The following is a 16,949-nucleotide window of genomic DNA, read 5'->3' as shown; positions in this document are numbered from 1 at the left end:
ACTTGGTCTCAACGGAGGATTACCTCCTTTTTCTATGGCTGAATTTTAAATTAATGTTTTATTTTCAAATAAGATAATGATTGACATTGAGGTAGTAATTGACAGAATTAGAATATTTATGACGTTTGTTTATGGAGACCTTGTGTTAGAACGAAGAGACCAAGTTTGGGAACGTCTTACCTGTTTCTTAACAACAAGAAAAAGAGATTTTAATGAAATCACTGGTCATAATGAAAGGGAAGGAGGAAGACAACGTTTTGACAGCTCGTTTCTACTTTTAAGTAGATGCGAAGCGATTGTGGGATGTTGTAGTTCCCATTTACTGGGAACATGTTATCATGGGTTGGAAAGAGAGTAGAAAAAACAATTGTAAGATGCCGCCTAGACAGAGCTATTCGAAATGAGGATTGGCATGAGAAGTTTCCTCATTCTGCTATGAATTATATGAGGTTATGGGATTGGATCATCGTCCGATCCTAGCAGACATTCTTACAAAACCAACGAGAAAGTCCAAAAATTTCAAATTTGACTAAAGGTAGCTGAATAATGAGGAACTAAGACAAGTCATTCTTGAGGGATGAAAATCTCTAAATCTTCCTCCTGGCGCAAATATTATGAAGCATATTTCGAGTTGCTGTAAAGCCTTAAGTCAGTGGAAGAGACATCACAATTTGAACCCAAAAAAACTTGTGAAGGATCTTAAAGAGAAGGTTGAGGATCTGTACTCAAATGATGATGCTACGACCGAAGAAATAGCAGAAGCTTTGAAGGAACTATATGATGCTCTTAAGGCGGAGGAGATGTTCTGGAAACAAAAAAGTCGAGTTTTCTGGCTAAAAGAAGGCGATAGAAACACAAAACATTTCCATGCATTGACAAAGCAAAGGAGAGCGAGGAATAAAATCACACAGCTTTTAGATGCAAATGGAAATGTTTTTGAGCATGAGGAAGGATTGGTAGCCATTGCTACTAGTTATTTAAGGCAAATCTTTGAGTCCTCTATCCCAGAAGATATTGAGGAAGCGCTATCTAAGGTATCCACAACGATTACTGAGTCAACTAATGACGATCTTACAGCTCTAGTCTTTGAATGGGAGGTCAAATTAACACTCTTTGTATGCATCGAGAGAAGGCTCCAAGGCCATATGGGATGACAACGCTCTTTTATTAGAAATTTTGGGATATTGTAAAGGAGGATTTAACTCATTTGGTTAATCAATTCATCTTTGAAGGGTTGATGGCGAGTGGACTAAATGATAAAAATATCTGCCTCATCCCAAAGATAACTAAGCCGAGTGAATCTCAGTATCGCCCCATTAGCTTGTGTAATTTTAGTTACGAGCTAATATATGAGGTCTTATGCCAGAGATTAAAGAAAGTTCTACCATACAGAATTTCAGAAACCCAGTCAGCTTTTGTTGATAGGAGACAGATTTCAGACAATATTATAATTGCCCAGGAAATATTTCATGCTCTGAGAACTAAACCAAGTGGATGAAATAAAAGGATAGCCATTAATACGGATATGAGTAAAGCGTATGATAAGATTGAGTGGTCGTTCGTTGAAGAATTATGCGGAAGATGAGATTCTCGGAAACATTGATTGGATGGATAATGCGTTGTATCACTTTGGTTAAGTACAAGGTGCTTATGAATGGTCAACCAAGAGGAAATATTGTTCCAGAGAGAGGTGTCTCCTTTCATTTTTATTCTATGCACAGAAGCGCTCGTTATCCTTCTTAATCCTGCAGAGAACCGGGAAGATAATGGAGTTGCGCGTTACATACGCGTGCCCCTGGGTATCCCATTCTATTTGCTGATGATAGCCTTTTCTTCTTAAGGCGGAGCCCCATGAATGTGAAGAAGTGATAAACGTAGTCAGGAAATATGGAAAAGTATCAGGCCAATGTATCAACTTTGAGAAATCCTCTCTACTGTTTGGTAAGAGGATCAGCGCAAATGTTAGACATCATGTTAAAGATACACTTGGAATCCAGAATAAAGGAGGAATGGGGACATACTTAGGAATTCTAGAAGATATTAGCAGATCCAAATGCAAACTCTTTGCATTTCTCAAGGAAAAATTAATGAATAGAGTGAATGGATGGACGGGTATATTACTTTCAAAAGGAGGAAAGAAAGTTTTGATTAAATCTATCTTGATATCTCTTCCGACATATGTTATGTCTAACTTTTTGCTCCCGCTAGAGATATGTGAAAATTTCGCAAGTGCCATTGCATTGGTGGAGCTCAAATCCACCAAAGATAGGGATTCACTAGGCAAAATGGAAAAAAAAGCTATGTTTGCCAAGAGAAGAGGGCGGGATTGGTTTTTGTATGATCCATGAGTTCAATTTGGCTTTACTAGCAAAACAACGTTGGAGACTAGTTAAATACCCAGATTCGTTAGTGGCTCAATTTTTGAGGGGAAGATACTACAAAATGAGTTTGCCTTTACGAACAATCTCTGTAAGGAGTCCAACCTATGTGTGGACCAGCATTTCAGAGGCACGAAAACTACTGCTATTGGGGATCAGACAGAAGATACACTCTGGATATGAGGTCAAAGTGTGGGAGGACCTACCACACTAGCTAGGCCGGCTTGTCCTTCTGCCCCAGTATTGTAGCTGAACATGAGAGTTAGCGACCTTGTTAATCGAGAATCAAAGGAATGAGATTTTGGATTACTGGAGGAATATGTTGCCCCTGCTGATATACCTCTCATAAGGAGTTTGGCCATAAGCTCAACTCATCGCCGTGATACATTCTGCTGGAACTACACTGGGAATGGCAAGTACACTGTTAAATATGGATACTGGTAAATTATTGAGGACTGAGGAAGAGATGGAGGTATTGGAGCCCAGTATAACCAAACTCCAAGCCTTTGTTTGGAAAGTAAAAGAACCTCAGAACATATGTAATCTTATTTGGCCACTGATAACAGGACATGTGGCTGTAACGAGAAACCTGAACTGCCATAATATGAGATGCGATAATTATTGCCCAAGATATGGGTAACCAGAAGAAACTGTTACTCATGCCATATTTGAATGCCCTCCAGCACTACAAGTATAGTCCCTATCAGCAACACCATCTAGCCCAACCATTTTCTGTTACCAAGTATTTATGCCAATATGGATTACATGTTCTGGAGAAAGAATAGCATTGTTGAACCGGAGCTATACAGAGATCTTTATCCCTGAATTATCTGGTATATCTGGAAGGCTCGGAATGACAAACTCTTTAGGAGAATTGATAGAGATCCTTTGGAGCTAGTCCGATTTTCAGAAAGTGAATAGCAAGCATGGTTAATGCAAATGAGATGGTCACTCCCGCTCAACAAGAGCATAGTAGCGAGGAACTTCATATCATAAGCCCGGATAATAACTGCATGGTTGATAGTTCATGGACTTCCACATAATAGTTTAGTAGTTGTAGCTCGGTTTGGACAGATAGTTTTGGAAAGACTCAGTTCATGGGAGCGAGAAACTTAAGGAGACGAGAGACTACTTTACATTCGGAAGTAAAAGCACTGCGATGGGCGATGGAGAGCATGCTACAACATTCGTCATGTCAGCGCTTTGGAACAAACTGCAAAAATCTGAATGCGATGTTAAAGGAGTCTCAATCTTGGCCAAGCTTTGCAACAAAATTGAAGGCTATAAAGTTGCTGCATATATGTTTTCCAGACTTCAAGATATCTCATATCCCAAGGGCACATAATTGAATTTCGGATTCTTTAGCTAAAATTGTGAGATCTTTTAATAGAGAGCTATATTATACCGGTTGTTTTAACCACATGATTAATACTTTGTTTATAAAAACATCTTTGTACATACTTTATATATTTTCTTTTATTTACAATGTGCTTTTTTTCTTTTCAAATATATAATATATAATTAATTATGCAAATATGGTCACTATATATTTTTTAATGTGCATCGTTTTTGGTTGTGCGCATAAAATTTTCAATGAATAATGTTTGTTGCCAAAATTTGATAATAATATCTTTAAATAAAGGGCAATTCTTTTAAGGGGTTTTCGCAAATATGACTCAAAACTTGAAGTCAAACACAAAACTAACCCATGTTTTTTTTGGAACTTTGACTTGCCTCTTTCACCCTCAAAAGTTCAGATTATTCACGAAAATGCCATCACTTTTTTTTTTGAAAATGCATATTTTACTCTATCACCCTCATCTTTCCTCAAGTATTCAAAATATTGGAATTGCCATCAATACACCAACCACCATGAACAACCAATTTGAAGCTCTTAATGCACCTAAAAATCGATTTACACTCTTTCTTTCTCAATTCTTATGAACTAAAAACAACATCTCTTTCACTTTCTTTTCATATTCATAAAAAAAAAACCCAAGATTTTGACTCTAAATTTTTTATGGTTCATAGAGCCATTGAAGCTTACGATTCTTGGTGGGTCACTTTTGTTTGAGATTCTGGGTGCTTGGAGAAGACTTATGTGTGCTAAACAAGTTATTTCACTAGTTGAAACTATGAAATCAGTTTTTTACCCAGATCTGTTCGTCCAGACGATCTACAGGTAAGTCGTCTGGCTGTAGACGACTTACATGGAAGTTTTCTGGTCAATGCAGAGGTTAATTTTGCAACTGACTTTTAAATGTATTTTTATAGACGACTTACATGGAAGTCATCCATCTTTGTTTGTTAAAACAAATTCGAGACGGCTTCCATGTAAGTCGTCTAGGGTAAACGGGTTAGTTTTGCATTTGACCGGATTGTGTCAAAAATTTAACTTTTCCTGGATGTCTTACACGTAAGTCGTCCAGTAGAAAATTAAAAAAAATCAATATTTTGTTATACCTAGATGACTTACATGGAAGTCGTCTCAGGTTAGTTTTGCAATGGAAAAATAAAACAAAAAAATTATTTTTTTCTAGACGACTTACACAGAAGTCGTCTGTCCGACGACTTACATTGAAGTCGTCCATGATTTTATTCCGAGATTCTGGTCAAACCTTGCTTATCTTGGACGACTTCCATGTAAGTCGTCGGACGGACGACTTCCGTGTAAGTCGTCTAGAAAAAAATAAGTTTTTGTTTTATTTTTCAATTGCAAAACTAAACTGAGATGACTTACATGGAAGTCGTCCAGCTATAACAAAATATTGATTTTTTAATTTTCTATTTCGTCAAGGAAAAGTCAAATTTCTGACACATTCCGGTCAAATGCAAAACTAATCCATTTCCCTAGACGACTTACATGTAAGTCGTCTCGTTTTTTTTAACAAATAAAGATGGACGACTTCCGTGTAAGTCGTCTAAATTAAAAATCAATTGCAAAACTAACCTAAATGGATGACTTCCTAGAAGTCTGCCAGACGACCTCCGTGGAAGTCGTCTGCGTCAATGTTTAATAAACTTTCATTTTCTCTAAAACTATAAAAAATATTTGACATTTTCTTGTTAATTCATGTCTATTAATTAGTATTTTAGCTTCTGAATGAAATTTATAACTTAACTCGTGATATTTATGAGGTCACCAACAATCATGTTTATTAAAGTTTCTACCTGATCCGAGAAGACTTCCCCGAAAATTCTTGTATGTTAGTTTTTGAATAACTTGTATTTTTAAGTAACTTCAAGATATGTAAAACTCATATTTTCAAAATATGTTTTCTGCCTTAATTTTACTAAATTTGACTAAGTTTTTCAACACAAATTTGTAAAAATTGTGATATGTTTTGACTAGTTACTATTGTTTTTTTTCATCTCTTAAGTATGCACCAATGATGATTATTGCTATGAGTGGGTAAAATACTTGTTTCTTAAAATATTGTATCAATGACTTAAGTATCATTATTGTTATATGCATCAATGATGTTTTTTTGCTATGGGTGAGTAGAATGGTTAAAATGATTTTTAATATGTTGTATCAATGACTTAAGTATCATTATTGTTATATGCATCAATGATGTTTTTTGCTAGAAGACTTCCCAAAAGGCTTCTAATGAAAATGTTATATCTTTGAACTTATGTAATGGTTTATCTTTTGTGAATTTGACTAAGTTTTCTTGAGAATTCTTATCCCTTAGTTGTAATAAATTTGATTAAATTTTTCTGTTATTGTGTTTTGCTATTGAAGTTGTATCAATAAATTCAATTATGTCAAGTAATTTTGGCAAAATAATATTGTGGAATATGAGAACATATTTACCAATTTTTTTATTAATATCTCTTCAAATTTACAAAAAAAAAATCACAACTAAAGGAGTACACATGCAAATCACAGAAAAGACCATAAACAAATTATTATAGATCATTTCTCTACAAAGACAAGCTTGGACTCCACTTGATATGGAAGAAAACTCCGCCAGAAGACTTCCAGGAAGTCTTTTGGAAGATTTCCTGGAAGTCTTCTAGCGCATTATATTTTAGAAGACTTCCAAGAAGACTTCCCATAAATCTTCCAAAGTTTGCTCAAGATCTGAAAAACCTTCATATAAAAAAATATTCAAATGGTTTAAAAGCAGAGAAAATGAGTGGAAGATTATATAGATCTACTTTTATACAATACACAAAGTACATATCCAAGTGGAAGATTAGAACCATCTGGTTAAAAACATGCAACAAAAAGATAGATTAGTGAAAAAGACATGAGACAAAAATGAAAAATTCATATAAAGTTTGGTGTTTTCAAGTCAAAGAGATTAGAATGGGTTTGGAGAGTTTTAGTTTAGGAAAAAAGTAAGAACTTTATGCAACATGAAGTTACCAAATGAAGAAAAATCAGACATAAAAACTTACCAAAACGCTCATATCTGTTATGAAAGGGAGACATGTCAGAAAACTCTGTCAGATAACTTCCAGGTAATTCGTCCTGGAAGTCTTCTAGCGCATTATATTTTAGATGACTAACATATAAATCGTCCCAGAAGTCTTCTAGATCTGAAAAACCTACATATCCAAAAATGTTCAAATGGCTTAAAACAGAGAAAATGAGTGGAATATTAGATAGATCTACCTTTATAGAACACACAAAAATACATATCTAAAATTAACTAGCCTTTGACCCGCCCGACCGGGCGGGTATTTATTTTATGATTTTAGTTTTTCTTTAAATATATTAAATGATGTATTCGCAATATTTAAAAATAAATTTATATCATAAATTAATCTCTACAATTCTAATAAAAATTAAAATTAAAATTTTAATAAAATATTCTGATATAAATTTTAAATTTCTAATTAAAATAATAAAGAGATGGGTCATAATTTTTCTAATTCCAAAATCTTAGCATCCCTTAAAAAAAGAAAATAAATTTATAATACATAAAATATATAAATATATTTGCAACTATAAATTCTACTGAAATAAATTTGTTAAAGAAAAATAATCTTGCGTTGTTGTTGTTTATTTCTAGAGCTTGACCCATGACCGTATAAATATTTGTTTTCACTTTAATTTTTTTCTTTGTACTATTGGTATGATATATATATTTGTAAATTAAAATGTATTATATAATTGTTAATATAACATTTTAAAAACATAACAATTTTATTTATTACTTTCAGTAATTATATGTTGTTATTTTAATCGTCTATTATATCACAGTGTAACATGTAAACAAATCCAATATTTATAACAATTGGACTTATATTATGAAAGTATTATACTAATAATATATGAATAAATTATTTTCATTTTATTTATATGTTATATAAATTGATTATGATGTGTGATTTTTTATTTTATTATTTATTACTAATAAGTATTTAATATATTAATACGAAATATATCAAGAAATCTATTTTGGTTAAGATTTGAATAAGAAAATATATTATTTAAATTAGGAAAAGAAATAAAATGTTTAAATCTATTATTTAAATTAAGAAAAGGCAAGCATATGTCAATATAGGTTCAATAAATATTTTTATGGCATTTCAATGTAAATAAATGGTAAAACTAAGAGGTATTTTTATTTTCTAATTCAATTTTAATAAGACACTTTTAATAATATAGATATTACACAAAATAGTTAACAGATGGTTTGGTGCTTCTTATAGTATCAAACAAAACAATTACTCCCTCCGTTCCCGAAAGTAAGATATTTTAGATTTTTTACTTATTCCACAAAGATAGATTTTCTATATGTTTAAAGTATTTTTTTTATACTTTTAAAAAACATTAAATGAGAATATTTCAATTGATTAAATTTATTAATGAAAAGTTATTGAAAAATGTATAATAAAGTAAAAAAAATTAAATTATAAACGTTTATTGAATTCTTATTAATCGTGAACACTTTAGAAAATTTTACTCCGAGGAACAGCGTACAGAGGGAGTAATATATATGAGACATGAAGTAGTTTAACGTGATTCAGTTTCTTCTGCAAATATGCATTCAAGAGATTCTCCTCCATAACTTATGATTTGTTTTATCAAAAACACTTTTGTTGGTCGCCATCTAGTCTTTTTTTTTTCGTTTTCTCTGTGACTATTAGATGGAGATAGACACTATACATATAGATATATATATAGACGTGATCAACAGAATATAAAAATAGTAAATAGTAAATAGTTAATAGTTAAATATGGTGCTTGATTGTAGGGTTGTTATTGATGGAAATATTTCTTTTTGATAGAACAAATTGATTTCACTAAAGCAGGTTAGTTAGGATTGAATCATGCCTAATATATACGCAAATTATGATGTTGACTTCGCTTAGAATATTCCGATTGTAAAATTTTAAAATTGACTGGACTATCTCCAAAATCTTCCTAATAAGAACATTTAAATACAAGTGAATCACGCCGGATATCTTTAGCAAAACGTGAAAAATAAGTTTAAAATTTTATATCCATATTTTATGTTGTTGTCATAGTGAGTGCATATTGTGGAACATTTTTTCACAATTTGCTAAAAAAAATTCCAAACACAATTTGTTAAATATACGACCACTAATTGTTTCGTGTATATTTTTTTGTTTGGTAAGAAAAAAGAAAAGAAAAGAAAAGAAAAGAAAAAGAAAAAGTATTAGTTATGTGCATCATACTGATGACATTAAAATTTGATACTAATAGCGATTTTATAATGAATTTCTAAAACGTATTGTATAAAGTATATGATTTTTGATGTAATTTTAATTAAGTCCTAAATAGTTCAGAATGTGGTTACTATATTATGTAAAAAAACATGTATCCGTAGTGTATATGGGGGAGATGGTTATGAACGATATGGTGGATATATATGTATACTTCATTTAGCTACAATGATGACAATAAAAATTGTACGTTATTATACGATGAAGCACAATATGGAAATATTAAACAGAAATTAATTGTAGGTTCCAATCGGTTGATTTCATAAAAGGAAAAATAGATAACTATGTTAAATCAAGAGATATTAATTCAGTGGTATTAGGCTGTAATTATTTAGGAAAAATCAGGGTCAAATTTTATTTGTACTCCAGTTTTAATAGATTAGATAGATCTACCTTTAAATGAATGGAAGATGAGAACCATGTGATGAAAACCTGCAAAACAAGATAAACTATTAAGAAAGACATGAGACAAAACAATAAATTGATATAAAGTTTGGTGTTTATAAGTTCAAAGAGATTAGAGAGAGGTTGGAGAGTTTTAGAATGAGGAGCATACCATTTTTGTTGCAGCCATTTGAGAGGAGGAGAGAGAATGTGTAAATTTTTCTTTATATATGGAGACAAAAATTCCAATAAGGTTAAATATTTTCGATTAAGAAGACTTCCAAGTAAGTCGCCCAGAAGACTTCAATATTTTTAGCAGAAAACTAAAATATTTTTAGCGGGAGTTAGAAGACTTTCAGAGAAGTCTTCTAATCGCCAGACGACTTACCTGTTAGTCATCTAGACCCTAAACGCAACCTCTAAACTAAATTAACTAACTAAACACTTCATAAAATCAAAATTAACTTAAAAAGTGTTTACTATACACAGAAATAATCACATGTAGGTAAAAATTTAATTTTTCCAAAAAACATTTAAGATTTCCAAAATCTAACCCTAAGAATACATACAATACTACAACATATGTTGTCAAACCCTAGACCAAAGAATATCATGATTCACTGCTTTCACTCATCTATGTTGAAAACAATTTAATTTTATTTTATCTTAATTTATATTACTTAAAACTGTTTATAATTACATGATTTTAATTTTTCGCTTATCAAAATATTTTTTACAAAATTTATAAATTATTTTTAAGATCCACTATAGCAGACGACTTATGTGGACGTCGTCCAGAAGACTTAACAGAATCTCGGAAGACTCGGAAGACTTAGTAGAGCTATATTCGTTAAAATGAGTTCTGTTTTTTGTTTGGTCACAAGGGGCTGGCTGTATTTCACAAGGCTTTTAGGTTATTTTTGTATTTGATTCAAGTTTGGGTATAATTTTGCAATCAAAGTCATGTTTTGAGTCATATTTGGCAAATCCCCCTTCTTTCAAATCGACATTTTTAAGTTTTTGTCACAAAAATAACCTTTAATAAGAAAAATGACCAAAATAGCTCTTTTTTATTTTAAAATTTTTAAAATTTTTTTTTTATTTTTTTAATTTGAAATCATATCCTCAAAACTCCACTCCTTAACTTTAAACCCTAAGTCTATATTAGTTAACCGTAGGGTATAAATGTATTTTTACTCTTTAATAAAATTTCTCTTGGTCATTTTTCTCATTGAGAACTATTTTTGTAACAAAAACTTAAAAATGGTTATCTTAGAGAATTTCTCTTAAATATTTCTTGTACATATTTTTGTTGCAACATAAAAAGATAAATATGTATACCTACCGAATATCTATAATAACTTCTACTATAAAAAGTATATAAAGTAGCTTAAATGTAATTAATTAGTAGATGTCTTAATTTTAATTTGAAATCGAAATAATCTAATAGATATTTTTCAAAATTGATTTTCAGATGGATTAATACGGAAAAAAAACTTTTAGTCATTGACCTACTAATTAAATAAGGAAAAAAACTTTTTAGAAAAAGCCCTAGACAGCCGTCAAGCTTGTTTAGAGACCATCTCCGAGGGCTTCAATAGCATCGGAGCTGATCTCCCCTCCTTTCTTTTCTTGTTATTCTTCGTTGTTAGATGTGGATTGTCTCGTCTTAGTCAGAGTCTGGCGTTTTATTGCTACAATGAGATTAAGAGAGGTTCATAGTCTCAAATCGGATCGTCTTCTATCTTGCACTGATGTCAGAGCTCTGGATTCGGATTCTTTCGATCGATGATGGGTTTTGTCATTTTCTCTGTTTCATGTGGTTCAAGTGGAGATGGTGTTGTCGTTATGTTTCTTTGTTTGATTTTTTCGTTGGTTCGTCGTGCTGGTTGTATGCAGCGTTTCTTACTCAGTTTGTTCATTGGTTCGTCAAATCTCTTGTTGGGTTTGGCGGTGGTGGAGTTTCTTCACAGTGGCTTCTTGTTTATTTTCCAAGCTCTTCCACTTAAGCGAGATTCATCACTTGAAGTCAGACTTTGGATTATGTTATGCTCTTCTCAAGCCGTTGTTGTGGATAAAAGCAGAGCTTACAATTTTCAGAGTTCTAACTCGTGGATTTTCCTTCATCCCTTAAGTTCAGAATGTAGTTGGACGTAGTTAATGTTGTGATGCATGCTTGTCATGTTTACTAGCCTGAGGTGATTCGATTTATTAAATCTTTTATGCTCCTGCTCGCTCTCCATAAGATCTGCAAGTTTTTTTGGAGTGCTCTATTTGAGCATTTGATGGTGCCTACTGATATCTTTTGCTGTTTTTAATGCTTTGTGGTTTCATTTGTTTCGAGTGTTTTATCCACAAACTGCTTTGCTATATTGTAATGTATTGAATCAATTCAAATGAATGAAATTCAGTGTTAAGAAATTGAATATATGGAATAATACTATTTGACTCGCTGTGATTTTTAATTTATAAAACATGACATCCGTGATTTTTGCTTGAAATTGTGATGGTAAAAAATTGTTAGGTATGCTTATATTTACATTAATAATTTAGCACTACAAGAAAACAGGGGGATTCTGATGGCCGAAATCGTCGGAAATTCGTCGGAATAGGACGATTCCGACGAATTTCCGACGTACTCGTCCGTCGGTATCGTTTCGTCGGAAAAAAACAATTCGTCGGAATTTCGTCAGAACTTCCGACGACTTTCTGACGAATACCGAGAAACGTCATTCTGACGAACTTCCGACGATATTACGATGCGGATACACGAGACCAGAGTTCATCGGAAAAACTACGTACCGACGGAGAACGTTCCTCGGTGCATTCCGACGAACCCCGTTCGTCGGTATATACCGACGGACAGTGGTCGTTGGAATATACCGACGGCCGTTGTCCGTCGGTAAAGTCCGACGAACGTGGTTCGTCGGTAAAGTCCGACGGATATATGTCCGTCGGTATATTCCGACGACCACTGTCCGTCGGTATATACCCATTTTTTTTTTCAAATTAATTTTGCATTTTTATATATTTTTTGATATTAATAAATTTAAAAAATCAGAAATTTAAAACTAATAATATTATAAAATTTAAATTCATAAAAACAGAAATAGGAAAAAAACATTCATAAAGTTTAAAATTCATACAAACCCAAATAAAAAAAAACATTCCGAAAGTTTTAAAAAGCCGAAATAAACTAAGATGAACTCGAAGACATCAAACGATCTAGCTTCTGCATAATCTCGGTGTTGAACTTCTTCTGGGATGCCAACTCAGCAAGGATAGTGGCATTCTCCGAACGGATAGTGGCATTCTCCGAAAGGATAGTGGTGTTCTGCTCCTCCAATGCCCCAATCCGTTCATCTTTGTCATGTAGCTCCTCGAGAATCATGGGATCGGCATACGGAGCTTGTGAAGAAGATGCTGGATACGAAGAAGCACGACGGGCCAACCCAACTAAACGGCCTCCTTTCCATTTAGGAACCGCCTACAAAAATATTTAAAGTAAGTAAATAGGGACAAGTAAGTAATCGACATTATAAAAAAAATATATTAATAAAAAAATTACCTTTTCAACCATCTCATTTATTTGCAATAGAGACAGGTTGGTTGAAGCTCCCGTGGAGTCGCCGTCATCAGAGAGAGGCTGAGATTGGGAAACTATTTCAGCTTCCACCAAATCAACTACACCTTTGATCACGGGGTCCTGAATTTGACCCGTCGTCTTGTTAGTGTGAGCCACCTTAATGAGTTGTAGACGATCAACGGGATTACCGTCATTTGCTTCGATCTAAAAAAACCGCCATTATTAGCCAAGAAATATATAAAATATTTATTTAAAAAATATAAAGATAAATAATAATAAAATACTTACAAGTTCATCCTCCTTAGTTGACATAGAGCAAGCGCCGAGGTTGTGCACATACATACCTTTCCCGCCACGATCGCTCTTCCGGTTCCTGGAGTTCCTAGAAGACGTCTCTGCAGTTTCTTCCTTCTCTCAATGAGCTATCAACTGCTCCCACACCGTCCCGCTGATGAACCGTGGCTTCTTGTTCTTCTGCCAAACTGTCTTCCACGCGCTTATCTGCTTTGTGTAAGAGTCCATGGTCTTTTCGTTGAATTTCTTACGGACTGTTTCCGTAAGATCGGAGTGCCAGTTGAACTCTTGCTACAAAACAAACACAATTTAATAAGTAAATATATTTAAAAGAATGTAAAAACTTTAAAAAAATGAAGAGTTACTATACCGCAAACTGACGAAACCACAACTCTCGTTCGTCGGGAGGGATCACGCTCCACTTTGGATATCCAAAACGGATCATGGAGTACATCATCTGGTTGATGCTCCGGCTAATGCCATTTTTCGACTTGGTGAACCTTTAAAAAAAATACAAGTTAGCAAGTTAATTAAAGGAAAAAATATAACCGTACAAATAAAAAAAATACTAACCAAGTGCTATGGCCTCGTCGTGGGTTGGGTTGGAGAAACGGGAGATGCTCTCGACCTGGTTGTTGAACCAATAGATGAACCGGCATGACCCCCGGATCCTGTTGAGCAGCAGCGTGAGGGGCAGCGTGAGGGGCTGAGGGAGCTGGAGCGGGAATATATGCGGGAACCGAGTCATGAGACGATCCCGATGCACGGGAACTGCTCACCGAACTACGTCGAAGACGGGCTGCGGGGCGGGCTTCATCCTCGGCCCTAAAAAAAAAAAATTAATACATCAAACATATTTTCAAATCATTTCTATTTTTAATGTTTTCATTTATATATTTACAAAAGGTTTTATAAACGTTTTTAAAAAAACTATTAAACCTTATATATATATATATATATGTATACAAAATAATAAAAAATTTATAAATATAGAAAAATGTTGTTAAAAATTTATAAATGAAGAAAAATGTTGTTAAATATTTATATTTTAAAAAAAAATGTTTTATTATACATAGTTTATTAGTGAAAACTTATAAAAAATTACATGATTTACATATATATATATATGTATACAAAATTATAAAAAATTCATAAATATAGAAAAATGTTGTTAAATATTTTTAAAAAATTTTAAAAACGTTTTATTATATATATTTAATTACTGGAAACTTGAAAAACGTTTTTAAAAATAAAAAAAACGTTTTAAAAAATCAAAAAACGTTTTAAATCAAAAAACATTTTTAAAGATCAAAAAATGTTCCAAAAAAAACTAAAACAACAATCCAAACAACAATCCTAACTTATATATCCTAAACTATCAATCAAACAACCTAAAATCCGAGATCTAACATCCAAAACCCTAAACAATTGAGATTAAAGAAGGTTTGAGATGATTCTTACATGATTTAGGGTTTGGGGGAGGAATCGCCGGTGTAGAGGGAGGAATCGGCGGTGTAGAGAGAGGAATCGCCGGTGAATCGCCGGTGGAGAGAGGAATTTAGAGAGAGAGATGCGGAGATAACGAAGAAAGAAGAAGGAGGAGGGTTATTATATCAGACGATTCCGACGGACACGGGTTCGTCGGTATTCCGTCGGTATTTTTAAAATATACCAAATGCCAAATCGCGAAAATTTTCAAGCGGTTTGGTTCTCCCGGGCAAATTGAAATTCCGACGGAATGTGTCCGTCAGTATATTCCGACGGACACATTCCGTCGGTATATTCCGACGGAATTCCGACGGAATTCCGACGACTTAGTGTTTAGGGTGTTGATTTCAAGTTTCTAAATGCAAAATCCAAATCTTTGATAATATATATAGTATCTTCACTCCTCTATCTGGGGTGGTGTCATACCAATCACAATAGAATACTACACAACGCAATCCAACCATTCCAGGAAATTGGATTTCCAATATTTCTTTTATGTTGCCGTAGTAGACATCGTCACCAGAAGAAGATGAAACACCAGCATCATATGTTGTCTTAGAATGACCTTTCCTTGTGAATGCATATCCTCGCGTACAAAATTTAGGATATGATTTGACCACATAGTTTGGTCCCTGCACAAATTTGCGTATCCAATCATCGAACACAAGACCTCTGGCCAAACCATCATTCACCTATAAATTAAAAAAATATATGATTGCAAAATTAATTAGTTTATATATATTAAATTTAAACTAATCATTTGCATAGGGTAATATGATATATGACTCACATAACTACGAAGCCACGCAGCAAATCCGTTATCTCTAAGTTGTCGAAGCTCATCTTCTGTTGCATGCATGTGAGTCATACGCAACTCCGCCATATATACACTATATACAAAAATATTATCAATAGGAAATAAAATTATTGAATATTAATCTAACAATAAATGAATAAATATTTTTACCTCTCATATTGTAGAACATCTTCACAGTTGGTGAGCAAATATGTTTGCAAATGAGCGTGCTCAGTGTCCGTAAGTCTCCGCTTCGTGAATTTTCCACTAAGTCGTCCTATTTCCTTGAACATGCTTGGGACAGTAACATGATATGTTGCTCTCTCCCCTCTATCATCATGCCGAGCAGGTCTTCGGTGTTTTGTATGCACTTCTGGTGGAAAATAATTTTCAGCAAAGATTGCAGTTTCTTCATTGATCACCTGTGCCACTATAGATCCTTCCACCCTGCTTTGATTTTTGACCATCTTCTTCAGATGATGCATATAACGCTCAAAAATATACATTCATCTGTACTGCACAGGACCACCAAGTTCCAATTCTCTTGCGAGATGAATAGCAAGATGTTCCATTACATCAAAGAATGATGGAGGAAATATCTTCTCAAGGTTGCACATGCTGACTGGTGCGTTTGTCTTCAAATTATTTATACCCTCTTCAGTCACTACTCTGCTGCATAAGTCGCGGAAGAAAACACTAATCCCTACATAGATAAAAGACATAATTTTCGTAAGTATTAAGTTTTTATAAGCATAATTGTTAAATATAAAAATAAATTAAATTGTAAAAATATAATATACCTGCAATTGCTTCATGAACATTACGTGGCAATAATGCTGAAAAAGCAAACGGAAGGAGGCGCTGCATAATTACATGACAATCATGACTCTTCAAGCCAGTAAACTTTTCTTCGCTTCTATCAACGCAGTTCCCCAAATTTGATGCATATCCGTCAGGAAATTTCACTTTATCTGTAATCCAATCAAAGAACTCTTCTTTTCTAGCACCATCTAGCCGATAAATGGGAAAAGGGGCCGTACCGTTCTCATCAACATGAAGTTCAGAACGATCACAAATATCGACTAAATCCAACCTTGACTTCAAATTATCCTTCGTTTTACCTTGGATGTTAAGGACTGTGTTCATCAGATTATCGAAGAAGTTCTTCTCAATATGCATGACATCTAAATTATGCCGCAATAGATGACTCTCCCAATATGGCAGATCCCAGAAAATACTCTTTTTGTGCCAGTTATGTAGCTCTCCAACCGCATTGACTCGAATGTTTTCATGTCCACCTACATCTGGCGTCCTTTCT

Source organism: Brassica napus, chromosome C2, assembly GCF_020379485.1.
Source record: "Brassica napus cultivar Da-Ae chromosome C2, Da-Ae, whole genome shotgun sequence".
Classification (NCBI taxonomy): Eukaryota; Viridiplantae; Streptophyta; class Magnoliopsida; order Brassicales; family Brassicaceae; genus Brassica; species Brassica napus.
The sequence above is the reverse complement of the archived record's forward strand: the minus strand, read 5'-3'. Positions refer to the sequence as shown.